This window comes from Papio anubis, chromosome 4 (assembly GCF_008728515.1).
Source record: "Papio anubis isolate 15944 chromosome 4, Panubis1.0, whole genome shotgun sequence".
Classification (NCBI taxonomy): Eukaryota; Metazoa; Chordata; class Mammalia; order Primates; family Cercopithecidae; genus Papio; species Papio anubis.
This window is the reverse complement of record NC_044979.1, coordinates 179,286,080-179,301,585: the sequence shown is the minus strand read 5'-3', so window position 1 is coordinate 179,301,585 and position 15,506 is coordinate 179,286,080. Positions and strand designations below refer to the sequence as shown.

The window sequence follows — 15,506 nt, the reverse complement described above, 5'->3', positions numbered from 1 at the left end:
ATCAGAGGTGATGGCTTAGGCCAGCCTGCCAGAAGGTGGGCCCACATGGAGCAGAAATGAACCAGAAATTGACCATTCCACCTGAGGTTCTCCAGGCAGCATTAGCTGATGGCAGCCACTCCAGTGACCCCAGGGGTAACCAGCAGAAGAACCACGTTGCTGAGCCCAACCCAAATTGCTGACCCACAGAATTGAGGGCCCCCCACATGGCGGTTGTTTCAAATTGATACATTTTGAGGTGGTTTGTTAGATAGTAATACATAAATGATAAATTTAAATATATAATTGAATCCTAATTAAAATAGCAAAAGCTTCCTCTCAGCCCCAGAACTAGACATGCTGATTCTGTAGTTCATATGGAAAACTAAACAGGAAAGAAAAGCCAGGAAAATCATGAAAAAGAACAAGAAAATAGCCTTAAAATGTATTACAACATCTAGAAAGCCTCAATAATTAAAATAGCACAGTACTGGCTTATCAGCAGACATGCAGACCAACAATTGAGACTAAAGAGTCGATGCTCCACTGACTAGGAGCAGCTGTCTAGAGCACCTCGGCACCTGGAGCAGGGTGTGGATCTGCAGCCACTGTTTGGGGACTTGGATCCCATGTGCACTAAGCACTGACTACAGGTTAGTCAACAACACACATCTCACATGATCCATTCCATTTCTATTGTATTTATATTTCTACTGTATTTAGATACTGATAAAATAAATAAAATACAAAATTAACTTAAAACCACTGCTAGGTTCATAAGAATCTTTTAGCATTGCCTATTTTCTCAACCAATGGATTTAAAGACACAATTGTATGACATACCTACTCCTCCAATTCTGGATAACAGAACCCTGCCTTTTGCAACATGCAAGTCACTGTGGGTTACCTACCTGCCACCACCCCCTTTACTGGTAACAGAGCCTCCTGCTATTATGGCAGCGCACACACTTGAATATGGGAGGGAAGGCCAGCCCCAGATCTAAGCCATAAAGGTAATCCCATCCCCTCTTTGAGCAAGTGATCCAGGGATGGGATGGGGATGGGCATGTGCCCTGGGTCCAGCCAGGGAGAAGTCTGCAGGGGCTTTAAGGGAGGCTTTTGCTTTCCTAAGACAAGAAACAAATACCTCTGGTCATCCCCTTTGTTGTTCTTCCCTCTCTCAGTGAGGAGGTGGCGTCTGAAGGTACAGGAGCCACTATGGGAGTGTAAAGCCCATAGGCGTGAGGACAGAAGACCAACGCTGTTGGTAGAAGGTGGAAGGTCCCAGGTCCCCTTAGGGTCTGGGGAGCAGCTGAGGTCACACCAGCAGCTGCCCTCTTCAAGAGGTGGGGAAGACAAGAGGTAACAGTGTTTAAATCACTATCTCTGTTACCTTTGGCCAAAAACACACCTTACATCATCGACAACTATGACTCTTACTCACGTGGGCCTGGCATAGAACAAAGATGCTTGATCAATGCTTTCTAAGCGAATGGCTCATATTCAACATACATACATTTGCGAGAAACAGCCAGCACAGGCCGGGCACAGTGGCTGACGCCTGTAATCCCAGCACTTTGGGAGGCCAAGGTGGGCAGATCACTCGAGGTCGGGAGCTTGAGACCAGCCTGGCCAATGTGGTGAAATCCCATCTCTACTAAAAACACAAAAAATTAGCCGGGTGTGGTAGCAGGCGCCTATAATCCCAGCCACGTGGGAGGCTGAGGCAAGAGAATTGCTTGAACCCGGGAGGTGGTTTTTGTTGAAACTCCGTCTCAAAAAAAAAAACACAAAGCAACAGCAGCATATGGCTTCTTAGTCCACACGCGTTACGTGCCACCTCCGTTTAAAGTTCCTGGGAGAACAACAGCACCCCTGAAAGACAGTCCATGCAGCACTTCAGCAAACAGTCTCGTCTCGGAATCAAGGCCCCGACAGACGCTGGATGGGCCCGAGGTGGACGTGACTCTGGACTCAGTGAAGAGGAAACTGCGATGTTTCCAGCAGGCAGAGGCCAAACAGAAGCTCCGCCTGGCAGCCCTGGTAGGTCTCTCTTATGAGACCCACACAGTCGCATGTTCTCCTGGCTGCAGCTCTGGGCTGGATCAGCAGCCCTAGACCCCCAGGCCACTTCCGAAGAGGGCGAGAAGCTCCCCGCCAGGTACTGTCTCACCGGGAATGGGAACTAAAGACCAGGGTCCTAGAGTTATTTCCCCGAGTCGTGCTTGCCACTGCATCACTGCCAGTGTAAACTGCAAACCCTGGCAGGAAGAGGGCAGGGAGGAGGGTGGAGCTGGGCAGGACAAGGGGAGGATGGGGGTGCCGGTGGCCCGGGGTGGGAAGGCTGCTGGCTAAGGACCTCCAGCCTCCCACCCTGCCATCACTTACCCCAGCTCTCTGAGCCCCAGAAGTTGTCTCCTCTGGGGTGCTGTGACGGTCTCACTGGCCTCAGAGTGGTGATGTTGGTGGGAGGTGGAGGGATGTGGAAAGCTCCCAGGGCCTGATGACTACACAATAGACTTGTGACAAGTCTGCGGGCCTGCAGGGCACAGCAGGCACTTCCCACATCAGGGTACGGCCATGCGCCAGGGCAGAAGAGCATTTTCCAAGGGTAGGGGCAGATTTGTGGGGACCACACTCCAAAACACACACACACCCATGTACACACACACATGCACATGCACGCACACATAAAACAGTCACAACTAAGTTGACCTGGACATAATTTTCTTACAATGAACTATGCATTATAATAACAACTTTTACTCTGCAGAAACAGATGGACATTTGCTGCATGCTTGCTCATTAAACTGGTCATCAATGTCTCATGCACTTTTTTTTTTAAGACTGAGTCTTGCTCTGTCCCCAGGCTGGAGTGCAGTGGCGTGATCTCAGCTCACTGCAACCTCTGCCTCCTGGATTCAAGTGATTCTCCTGCCTCAGCCTCCCGAGTAGCTGAGATTACAGGCGCAGGCTACCACTCCTGGCTAACTTTTGTATCTTTAGTAGAGAAGGGTTTTTGCCATGTTGGCCAGGCTGGTCTCAAACTCCTGACCTCAGGTGACCCACCCACCTCGGCCTCCCAAAGTGCTGGGATTATAGGTGTGAGCCACCGCGCCCGGCCTCATGCACTTTTCATTATATTTTGTAATTTACCAAGCTTTGTAGGAGGTGGAATTCTGGTTTCTGCTGGGGATGTAGTGAGCTTGTCACTCCCACTCTCACAAGAATAAAGCCAGACAAACCGTAAGTTCTCGACTTTGCTTTATCCCATCAGAGACCTGAGGTTGCAGGACAGCCAACTGGAAGCTGGGGAGGAGAGACGGGGCCTGCAGGCAGATGGGACTGAGCTGGGGAGAGACGGGGCCTGCAGGCAGATGGGACTGAGCTGGGGAGAGACGGGGCCTGCAGGGGGATGGGATGGAGCCTTTCTGTCCCTGAGGCAGTCACGGGGCACGGTTGGTAAGAGAAGCTCGGCTGGAACCCCTGAGTCCCGGTGGAGGCTGAGTGTGTCTGGGGAGAGCGGGGAGTCCTGCGGGGACGAGGTGGAGGGCCCACCCTCCTGCTGGCTTCTCCTCGTGACCCCCGTCCAGCCCCTACCAGGTGCCCACAGGGATGCCTGGGGATGAGCCCTGACAAAGCCTTGCTTCTGTGCAAACCTGAGATGATGTAGGCATTCCACAAGGTTTTAAACAAAGAGTGTATGGACCTTAAAGGTGTACTCGTTATTTACAGATTCAAATGCCACATTGGTCATTCAACAGGCACCCTGAGCCACAGATTTGAAAAAATGCATTGATTCAAGATGGAATAAACTGAGTATGTTTCAGAACAGCCACCTTGGCCTGCACAGCGGAAGAGCTGCGGAGCGTCACCTCACAGGGCCAGCGGCGACCCGAGACACGGGTGCCTGGAAGGGGGCTCTCTTCGGGTACGGGGCTCAGAAAGGCCAGACCTGTCCTGAGCCACAGAACCAGGGTTCCCTGCACCTCGGCCGTCGTCTATCATTACAGCGCCCTGTCCGGATATAAACTCAGAAAATCTCAGCGGCACAAACATTTTGAAGTAAAAGATAGTTTCTAAACCATTACTCAGACCAATAAAACGTGAAGTGAAATGAAATGTGTAATGAAGACAGTCTCCAGTGCACAGAGTTCAGCCGAATTTTCTTTAGGGTGACGGCTGTCAGGTGTGCGATGGGCTGTGGGTCTCCCCTGGAATCGTACACAGAACCCCCAAGCCCGGTAGCTGAGGTGCGACCCCAGGGACGACCCCAGCACCCCGTAGGCCAAACTGCAGGCTTTTTACTTCCTGTCACCATAGTCCCCAGACTGGAAAACAGAGCTGGCTGGACGTGCACATACGCAAACCGCCACCCGCAGGGCCACCCATGCTGCCCCACCTTATCACAGGTGCTGTTAAAACTTGCGCTAGCCCAGCAGATGCCTCCAAACTGTGGCTGCGGCTCTGCCTGCCCTCTGGGCTTCCGAGAAAGGGCCTGATTTGGCGTCAATCCCAGTGGTGGACCCTGAGAGACTCTTGCCTGCTGGAGCTGAGTCAGTGACTATGCCTCCAGGCGGGCTGGGGAGGGGAGCCCTTGAGGGCATGTGGACGCACCTGGACGCCTCCTGCATTCACTGTTCTAGAGGTAAGAGGTGATTCATGGAAAAGCGCTGACACTGCACATCTGAGCTTTTCCTCATTTCCTGGCATGGTGTACTGACCTCCTCCTGGGCTTCCTCTTTTCTTCTGCTTTCCCCAAATCCCCAGAAAGCTTAGATGAAACCCAAGTTTTGTTCTGGAATTTGTCACTAATAATCCCACTGCACAGAGGCCGAGCGCAGCCGTCCCCCTGCCTGCCTCCTGGCACATCCGTCTCCTGTCTGAGGAACAAGCCTGGTTTTCTGTGCTTTTCTGGGGAACAAGCCTCCATCTTTCTCGCCTGTCAATCAGTGCCACTAGGAGGAGGGACGGCCTTGCCGGCTGCCTGGATCTGCCCGCGCCTACTCCCGCGGCCTCCTCTCCAGGAAAGAGGGCCCAGGAGTCCACAGGCAGCGCCCGGGGACAGCAAGGCCAGTGCCCGCAGGCAGGAATGTACAGGCCATGCTGTTACCTTCCCTCTCTCTCTCTGCTCCAGATTCCAGGCAACTGGGGCCCAGGGGGAGGGACGTGTGGCCCCTGCCCAGCCGCAATGCAGGGCCAGCCCGGGAACCACTCTGCAGCCTCCTGGAGCCTGAAATAGCCATCGCTCCAGAGCGGCAAGGGCCGGGGCCTCCACTCAGCCTGTATTTCCGAGGCGGGAGGCTGTGACATTCGGAGCAGATTCTGCCACGTGGGTGAAATGCTGGGGCCCTGGCACACGTGATGCTGCGGCTCGTTTTCATACTTGACCCGAGAGGGAGGTGTGGCTCCTTAGAGAGGCAGCGCCTGAAGTGGATGCTGCTGTCCTCAGGGCGCCCAGGAGAACGCCCGGCTCCGCCAGGACCCCTGCTTCCTGAGGCAGCCTCACAGAACCCTCCTGAAGCTGCCACCACTGGGCCCAGGCACTCGCCCCTCCACTCCAGGTGAAAGACGCACGTGGCGGGAAAGTGGTTCAGGCAGTGGAACGCTCCCTCCCTGTCTCCCTCTCACCCTGATCTTAAACACGGCGCAGGCTTCTGGCCTTGCTGTAAACGCGCCGGCCTCTCCTGATGTGGCAATAAGCTGCCTCTACTGCTATCGCCCATCCTGCACCAACAGCACGAGGCCTGCCCCACCCCGACTCCAACCTCCTGGGGTGCAGCTGCAGCCCCCTTCCTCTAGGATGCAGGCGGTGGCAGCTGAGGCCTGGCAGGACGGGCGCAGGGAACCAAGGCGCCCCAGCAGACTCTCAGCGTGGCCTGGTGGCAGGAATGGCTGAAAGCCGAAGCCGAACGTGAAACTTGCTGACACCTGAGGACTGGCTTTCTCTTGAGGGTTCTGGGAAATTGGGCCCCAGGAGGGTGGGGACTGCCTGCTCACCACTGTGTGTGCAGGGCTTAGCCAATGCCTGGTATACAGTAGGCGATCAATAAAATCCTATGGGAGGGCAGGAGGGAGGAAGGAGGTTTCTGGTTTACAAGTAGAAAATGATGTCCCGGCCGGGTGCAGTGGCTCACGCCTGTAATCCCAGCACTTCAGGAGGCTGAGGTGGGCGAATCACGAGGTCAGGAGATCGAGACTATCCTGGCCAACACAGTGAAACCCTGTTTCTATTAAAAATAATGTTGTCTATTAAAAATACAAAAAATTAGCCGGGTGTGGTGGTGGGTGCCTGTAGTCCCAGTTACTCAGGAGGCTGAGGCAGGAGAATGGCCTGAACCCAGGAGGCAGAGCTTGCAGTGAGCTGAGATCGTGCCACTGCACTCCAGCCTGGGCGACAGAGCGAGACTCCATCCCAAAAAGAAAGAAAAAAAGAAAATGATGTCCCAGGGTGACCACGCACCCTGGCCACCTGGCCCTGGGGAGCGGGCCTCCCTCCCTCCACTGTGGAAATGCCAGATGAACGGGGCCCCGCGGCCTGTCTTCCTCCATCTCCAACAGGCAAGGGGCTCTGAGGGCTGCCAGGACGGCTATTTCTCTTTATAAAACGCAGGTGATGGGAGACAGAACAGAGGTCCTGCCAGGTCTCCCTGAGCCCAGATGAGGCAATGGCACCGTCCCGCCACCCTTCTCCTGCCAAGTGAGCTGCCGAAGGGGGCTAGAGAGAAGACCCCACCTGACCCCAGCAGCCCAGGGTGACTGCTGCACCCTGGGGCGACTGCTGGCAGCCGTGGCTATAGGGCCGGGCACCCAGCCGCCGCCTGTGGGGTTTTCTCAGCATTCAGAGCCCCTGCTGCCCATTAAGAGTAGGTCTCAGAGGATGAACGAGAAGCCGTTCTTCTCACTGTGCACCGAGCACAGAGGTTCCTGGTCCAGAACCCCATGCTCAGAGAGTCACACACTGGACACCAATGGCCACCGCGGGGGCAGGCGTCTCCAGGAAGAGCTGGCATCACGGGCTCCCTGCTGTCCGTCGCCTGGTGCCTGGGCACGTGTGGCGAATGTAGGGTGGGCAGCCAGACTCCCAGGCTCCTGGCGAGTGGAGACCACGTGGTGGCCAGCCCTCCTTCCTGCTCTGGGAGGGCCTGGCGAGTGGAGACCACGCGGTGGCCAGCCCTCCTTCCTGCTCTGGGAGGGCCTGGCGAGGCCTCCCCAGACCCGTGGTGCCACCTATGCAGAATCGCCCCTATTATAGGCCCAGCACCCACTGCGAGGTGCAACATCTCTATCCCCACAAAAAAGCCAAGCCACCTCTGTGGCCCTCCAGGTCAAACGGGATCAACAGGGACCTCACAAGCCCACAGGTTCCGGAAGCTCCCAGGTCGCACTGCAAGTGCAACTAAATGGCACCTGTGGGTACGCTGCCACGGCGCAGGCCACCACGCCTCGAATTCCACAGGTGACTTACTGAAGACCTGACGGCAAATGAGAAATGTGCGTCCTTGGAAACGCCGTGGGCGAGGAGGTGGCCCAGCCAGTCCCCTGCCACCTGGTCAGCAGGCTGAAGCTGAGAGGCTTGGCATAAGCCAATTACTAGCAGCTGCTCAGGCGCAAGGCCGCACTTTTCCCAGACAGAGGCGCTCTTTTCCCCAGCACGTAACAGGTCTTCCATCATTTTGAGCATTTGCAAAACTGCACAGCTCAGACATGAATCCCAAGAAAGGACTTGATACCATGCCTCTGCCCGGGTGCCGGGAACAGCCCGTGGAAGCCGTCAGAGTCACCTGCTCACCGGGGCCAGCCTGCCCTGTGTACATGGCCCCCGTCACACTCGCGGTGGCCCCAGGTTGAGGATAAGTGAGTGGTTGCTCCTGGGGCTTGGGAACCCTCACCAATGACCGCCCCCTCGCTCAGACTCTCAGAGGCCCCAGTTCCTGGGCTAATCCGTCTCCTAAATTCCACCCTTAGGTTCTGTTTGTTTTTTAGAGATGGGGTCTCGCTCTGTTGCCCAGGCTGGAGTGCAGTGGTGCAATCACAGCTCACTGTGGCCTCGACCTCCTGAGCTCAAGGGATCCTCCTGCTTCAGCCTTAGGATTTTGTCTTTTGGCTCTGGGTAAACCTCTTTGTAAATAGTATCAATCGTTTTCACATAAACTGAGTAGTGGGGAAGACTGGGCAGCCTCCTGCCTGCGCCACCTGCAGTGACCCTCCCCGCCGTCAGCAATGGAAGTGCATTAATCGGATCTATAGAAGAGAAAGCTTCCAGATGAGAGAGAAGCAGCTCCTGGCCAAGTGTGCACCAAGAAAAACAAACGCAGTCTAGAGTGGAACCTCCAGGGGAGCTGTGGTCTCTTCCTAGGAAATCACCCCTGTTCTCCGGCTCTGGAAAATAAAGTCGGCACCCAGACTCGGGGTTTTGGGTCCCTCCAGCTGCCCCCTGCACCACATGGTACCATCATCACACATCCCACGGACAGAGACTGACATGCATCCTGTGCCCTTTGACCCTCTGCAGAAACAGGGCAGGTGGCATCAGTGTCCTGTTTGACCAATGAGCACTGGAGGCCCGGAGCACAAACACCCCATCTAATCCCAGCCTGGAGACACAGCGGGGCTGGGACCGAGGCTCTGAAACCCTAGGCCAGCGTGATCTGTGATCTGTGACGCCTGCTGATTCTTAGCTTCTGCAGTTAGAGCCGGGAGGGACTCTGGTCAAGGGCAGCCAGGAAATCGCCCGCGATCACCATAAACCAGCCCATCAGGCGATGGGTGTGACACAGCAGTGCCACTTTGATGGGAACGACGCATTTTCTGCTCAGGGTGCAGATCACCATGTAAATCAGCCACCGCTACAGCACCTGCCTCGGGAGGCAACGGGAGTCAGTGCCCATGCATCAGGCACTCGTCCTTCCCAGGCATCTACGAACACCGCCCAGACGGTATGAAACCTCTGAGCTCCTTCAGGAATGTTCCAAACAAAAAACCCTTTGCAGAAGGATGGGAGAGCCGCCCAAGGACCCCAGGTGGGATCAGAATGAGCTCCTGCCATCCCCTGCTTCCCTACCTCCCAGGAGTTCCCCTGCAAAGGGCTAGGCAGGGTTTGTTGACATGTGGAGAATGGTCCAGAGCTGGAAGAGGAGGGGAGCACACAGTAAAAGCCCTCAGGACGGTCCAGGCCCCCAGGCCCCAGTCTCGCTCACCAGTAGAAGTAATAGGCCAAAGCCACCGCCAGCAGGGCCACACAGATCCCTGAGAAGAGGCAGGCCGGGTAGCTGCTCAGCATCTTCAGCCCTTGGTCCTGTGCTGCCTGAGGCCGGCGAGAAGGGCCTGTGGGGAGCAGGTGTCAGCCTGGCCAAAGGGTGAGGAGCCGAGTTCAAGCGGAGGGATTAGGAGCTGGCCTGAGCTGCCCAGGCTTGGCAGGGGCCGTGGCCACCCAAAGCATCTGCTCAGCAGGAAGTGGGTGCCGGGCACTCCCGGGTGCCCCCTGCGTGGTGAGCACTGTCCTTCCAGCCACAGGGACCAACTCAAGGGACCCCAGGAGCACGCGGAAGCGGGACATACACACGGGTCCCTCCTCCTGTGCACGGCCGCGGGCTCTGCCGTTGGGGCACCGGCTAATCCAATAAGCAGCTTTCAGCCCGGAGCTGCTCGCTGTAAACAGGCAGAGTCAGGGGCCAGCCAGGATGCAGGTCAGTGAGCCCCGCCCAGCACGGAGCCCTGGGACCGGGGACCTGAGAACGCCCACATCTTCCTCCCCACAACACCAGTGTGCCCAAGAGCCAGGTTGGGGGCGAGTCGGTGAGGCTGACCCTGTGCTCAGCCGTGGGCTAGAAAGATCCCGAAAAGGTCTCCAAGACAGAGGCAAACGCCCTGCATGTGGGGCTTAACAGGGAACAGCCACCCAGCCTGCCGCACAGGCGAGGCGCCCGCGAAACTCGCTCCAAACTGCAGCAAGGTTTGCTACACGGTGGTGCTCCGGGTCCCACCCATGGCGGTGCTCCGGGTGTTCGGGGCCCCCATGCTGGAAGAGCTGTGGGGCGGGCCGGTCTCACCCTCCAGGAAGTCAGGCACGTCCCTCCACATCTCTCCAGCCTGAAACCCACCCATCTGAAATGAAGGAGTTCAAAGGCGAAACTAGGCAGATGAGATCAAAGGACCCCGGGACAAGCAGCACGTCGCCCTGGGAAACCTCCGGGGGGCAGGAGACCCCGACAGCACACGTCGCCCTGGGAAACCTCCGGGGGGCAGGAGGCCCCCGACAGCACACGGGGACAGGGATGGGGTGTTACTAAGGGAGAGCCCCTGGGGACCCTCGACAGCACACGGGAACTGGGGTGGGGTGTTACTAAGGGGGGGCCCCTGGAGACCCTCGACAACACACGGGGACAGGGATGGGGTGTTACTAAGGGAGAGCCCCTGGGGACCCTCGACAGCACATGGGGACTGGGGTGGGGTGTTACTAAGGGGGGGCCCCTGGGGACCCTCGACAGCACATGGGGATGGGGGTGGGGTGTTACTAAGGTGGGCCCCTGGAGACCCTCGACAGCACACGGGGACGGGGATGGGGTGTTACTAAGGGAGAGCCCCTGGGGACCCTCGACAGCACATGGGGACTGGGGTGGGGTGTTACTAAGGGGGGGCCCCTGGAGACCCTCGACAGCACATGGGGATGGCGGTGGGGTGTTACTAAGGGGGGGCCCCTGGAGACCCTCGACAGCACATGGGGATGGGGATGGGGTGTTACTAAGGGAGAGCCCCAGGAGTCCTGACCAATGCACTCTCGCTCAGGGTCACGAGGCCTCAGTGGGATAAAGTGAAAGTCACTGCTCATGCGTCTCCCATGGTACCAGAGGCAAAGAACCTGTCACCAGCAGAGTTTGCCCAGGATGCTCCCCCAGCCTGGTCGCAGCCCTGTCCCAGACCTGGTGCAGCCCCTTCGTGCTCTGTGGGAAGCTGTGGACTGAGAGGCGGGAATCATTCGCCCAGCTCAGTCCTGACATGCTCAGCCTTTACTTCTGTGAACCTGGTGGAGGAGAGAGCGCAATGGGGCAGCCACACCCTTCCCAGGCCTGGGGGAGCCCCTCCTTCCCCCTCACAAGGCTTCAGGTGACTGCACCCCCGGCCAATACATTGACCCCATGTGACTCCATGTGACACCCAGAATCGCCCGTTAAGCCACTCCTGGATTCCTGACCCTCAGCAGCTGTGTGACATAATAGATGTCTGTTGTTTTCACTGCTAAGTTTGTGGGTAACTCATTACACAGCAACGTAACAAACACGGTAAGGCAACCAGGCAGATCAATATGAGACGCACCATTTACTGGAAATATTGGAAATATTGGATGACTATTTATAGGACTGGAGTTAGTGTCTAAACAAAATAGAAGATTTGCAGGCTGGGTGCGGGGGCTCATGCCTGCAGTCCCAGCAGTTTGGGAGGCTGAGGCGGGTGGATCACCTGAGGTCAGGTGTTAGAGACCAGCCTGGCCAACATGGTGAAACTCCGTCTCTATTAAACATACAAAAAAATTAGCATGCCTGTAATCTCAGCTACTCAGGAGGCTGAGGCAGGAGAATCGCTTGAACCGGGGAGACCGAGGTTACAGTGAGCACTCCAGCCTGGGCAACAAGAGCAAGACTCTGTCTCAAAAAAAAAAAAAAAGATTTGCAGATTCAAGAATTCTGACTTCTAACCCTCAGTACGTTCCTTAGTACGTTCCTTCTATCCCAGTGAGCAATGTTAACCAACTTAGCTCTCTAGTGTGAATGCACACCATGGAACCAAGACATTCATTTAATCCTGTTAGCAGGCCAAGAAACCCAAAAGAACGTGTGTGTGTGTGTGTGTGTGTGTGTGTGTGAGAGAGAGACAGAGAGAGACAGAAAGTTGGGGAGGGAGGAGAATCGCAGCCCTCCCACCAGGCAACAGCAAAAGGAGAGCTGCTTCCTCCTCCCTCTGCAGTGACGACCCACACAACTTCCTTAGTCCAGCACTGTCTGCACAGTCACCCCAAAATATGCAAAAACGATCGGCTGCCCACACAATCTCTGCCTGGCACTTTGTTGCAGGAAGTCAGGGACCCTGAACAGAGGGACCGGCTGAAGCCGCGGCAGAAGAACATAAATTGTGAAGATTTCATGGACATTTATTAGTTCCCCAAATTAATACTTTTATGATTTCTTACGCCTGTCTTTACTGCAATCTCTGAACATAAATTGTGAAGATTTCACGGACATTTATCACTTCCCCAATCAATACTCTTGTGATTTCCTATGCCTGTCTTTACTTTAATCTCTTAATCCCGTCATCTTCATAAGCTGGGGAGGATGAATGTCGCCTCAGGACCCCGTGATGATTGCGTTAACTGCACAAATTGTTTGTAGAGCATGTGTGTTTGAACAATATGAAATCTAGGCACCTTAAGAACAGGATAACAGCGATTTTCAGGGAACAAGGGAGATAACTTTAAAGCCTGACTGTCTGTGGGCCAGGCGGAACAGAGTCATATTTCTCTTATTACCGAAAACGGGTAAGATAAATATCCCTGAATTCTTTCCCCAGTAAGGAATATTAATAATTAACAGCCCTGGGAAAAGAATGCATTCCCAGGGGAGGCCTCTGAGTGGCTGCTCGGGGAGTATCTGCCTTTATGCAGATGTAGATAGGGATGAAACTCGCCCCAGTCTCCTGCAGCGCCCCCCAGGCTTGCTAGGATTAGGAAATTCCAGCCTGGCAAATCCTAGTCAGCCCGGTTCTCTGCTCTTGAACCTGTTTATCAATGACAGTGCGTGCACAGCTGGACGTGGAAGTTAACTAGCGATTCTACTTTCGCCCTGACCTTGTGATCTCCTGACCTCCCGCCTTGTGATCTTTTGTCGCCCTTGAAGCATGTGATCTCTGTGACCCACACCCTATCTGTACACTCCCTCCCTTTTGAAAATTGCTAATAAAAACTTGCTGGTTTTATGGCTCAGGGGGCATCACGGAACCTGAGGACATGTGATGTCTCCCCCGGATGCTCAGCTTTAAAATTTCTCTCTTTTGTACTCTTTCCCTTTATTTCTCTGACCAGCCGACACATGGGGAAACAGAAGAGAACCCATGTTAAATATCAGGGGTGGGTTTCCCTGATAGCACCTCTTCTGACAAGACCCTGCCTGAGGCACAGAAGGCAATGGCTATGCAAAAGTCATCTGGTTTCATGGGATGCATCCCAGTGACTGCCTTAGAGGTAGTTAATGAGACAGAGAGGAGTCTTTCGGAGCTTCAGAAAGGTTTCAGTCCCTGACAAAAGGCTGCAAAAAGAAATTTCCCTTTTCCTGTCCAGGCATGGTGGCTCACGCCTGTCATCTCAACACTTTCGGAGGCAGGAGGATCACTTGAACACAGGAGTTCAAGGCTGCAGTAAGCCACAATTGCACCACTGCACTTAAGCCTTCGTGACAGAGGGAGACCTTGTCTCCAGAAAAACAAAACAAAACAGCCGGGCGCGGTGGCTCACGCCTGTAATCCCAGCACTTTGGGAGGCCGAGATGGGCGGATCACGAGGTCAGGAGATCGAGACCATCCTGGCTAACACGGTGAAACCCCGTCTCTACTAAAAAATACAAAAAATTAGCCGGGCGTGGTGGCGGCACCTGTAGTCCCAGCTACTCGGAGGCTGAGGCAGGAGAATGGCGGGAACCCGGGAGGTGGAGCTTGCAGTGAGCCAAGATTGCACCACTGCACTCCAGCCTGGGTGACAGAGCGAGATTCCGTCTCAAAAACAAAACAAAACAAAACAAAACAAAACAAAAAAACTCCCTTTTCCTGACATCAGACTTCACTGTATCAAGATGTGATGGCTGGTGCAGAGGCAGCCACGATGTCACCTCAAGGAGACAGGCCTACAGTGGAAAGCAACCTGGAGGGTGGCCCAGAGGAGGAACGGAGATAGCCGGGGCCTCGCGTGCCTCCGCCAAGCCAAGTAAAGGCCAGCACGGAGGAGGTGACCTCTGGGGCTTCCCGCCTAGGTCAGCTCAAGGCAGATTCTGCTCCTTTCAGCTCATCCATCGGCGCCCCATCGAGTGGGCCTTTGGGACTCACACATATCTAGGGGCCAACTTCTTATCTACATGCTTTGCATTTCCCCAAATCCGAAAGTCACCCATGGGTACCCCTGTGATAACAGCAAGCCTCAGTTTTCTCCAGGGCCATGGGAAGCCACAGGGTCAACGTTCCCCACCCAGGAGGGCCAGCCCCACTCAGGTTTGCAGGTGGGGGTGTTCTTTTATCTTAAAGCAGACATGGCTACCATTCAGAACAGTACGTGAATGGAGAATTCCTTTTAAAAACAAAACCAAAGATTTCTATTGGAGAAAAATGCTTGGGGGAACCAGCATCCCAGGGACCCACAGCCTATTCTAAATATGTCATTTTTTTTTTTTTTTTTTTTTTAGAAAGAGGAAAAAAGCGTGTTCACATCATGAAGATTTTAGCTCATTTTAGGGCAAGGAAACAGGCCGTGCAGTTGCAGATACACACGGAAGCCCTTTTTGCTGAGGCACAGAGGCCTGAGAGCCACTCCAGGTGGAGCTGACGCTGGACAGCCAGGCTGGCGCCAGGCATGGCTCCACTCAGAAGCACTAGGCCTCCGCACCTCCATCCAAGAGCTGCGGTCAAGAAAAGGAAAAGATGTCTTGTTTTTGCCAAGGTATCTGAAGTCTCTGTGGGCAGCAGTCGGGTGAGCTTTTCAGCTGTGATAGAACAGAACTGTTATAGGGGCAGAGCTCATTCACAAGCAGGTCTTTGAACACAGACATTACCAGCATGCCACCTGATTCTCTCACTGCGTCTTCCTCTGCTGGAGAAAATCCTTGTACACAAGGAGACAACTCAAACTCACAGCTCTGATTCCCAGGCCATTCTTCTGGAGGGAGGCACTGCGGCCGTGTGGCAGGAGGGCAGAGGCACTGGCCCCACGGAGGACAGGATTCCACTCTCAGACAGATGAACACTGCAGGTGTGCCCACAGAAAAGTCCACAGCCCTCGGTAGACAATGCCATGCTTGCCACTGCTAGGGGAGGCTCAGGAGCCCTGCTGGGGTTGGAGGCCTGGTGCCAGGCGGCACGACGTCAGGCACAATGGGCTGGGGCCGCACTGTCCTCCCCTCTCTCTGCTTTTGCTTCAGTCCTGGCCTCTTTGGGCTGCAGAGCTGGGGTCCCAGCAGGTCACCTGACCTCCCTGGCCTTGGCTCCCCCTCTTTGAAGTGAGCGGATTGACCCCACCGGCTGTCCCAGGGGCGCCCGAGCTGCAGGTGTGGGAGCCAGGGCCAGGGCCGCAGCATGTGAGCATTCCATGTGACCCCGCAGTGGGACCTAGACCTGGCTTAGGAACAGCTGGGCGGGCTCTGCTACCGTTCAACACCCTGGCTTCCAACTCGAGCCGCCATCAGGGAAAAAGCCCGGCATGATCCGTGTGCTTAACGCACTTGGAGAGCCGGGGCATTGCCCCAAGACCCGAGCCCTGGCTGAGGCTTCTCCAC

At 55.3% G+C, this 15,506-nt stretch overlaps 1 long non-coding RNA gene across 1 annotated transcript; it reads left to right on the top strand.

Annotated features, from left to right (window-relative positions):
- Positions 1 to 2,550: 2,550 nt before the first annotated feature.
- LOC103882555 lies at positions 2,551 to 4,101 on the top strand. The gene is made up of 3 exons (XR_644421.4): positions 2,551 to 2,590; positions 3,140 to 3,225; positions 3,715 to 4,101. It is a non-coding gene; the product is annotated as an uncharacterized LOC103882555 (long non-coding RNA).
- The last annotated feature ends 11,405 nt before the right edge of the window (positions 4,102 to 15,506 follow it).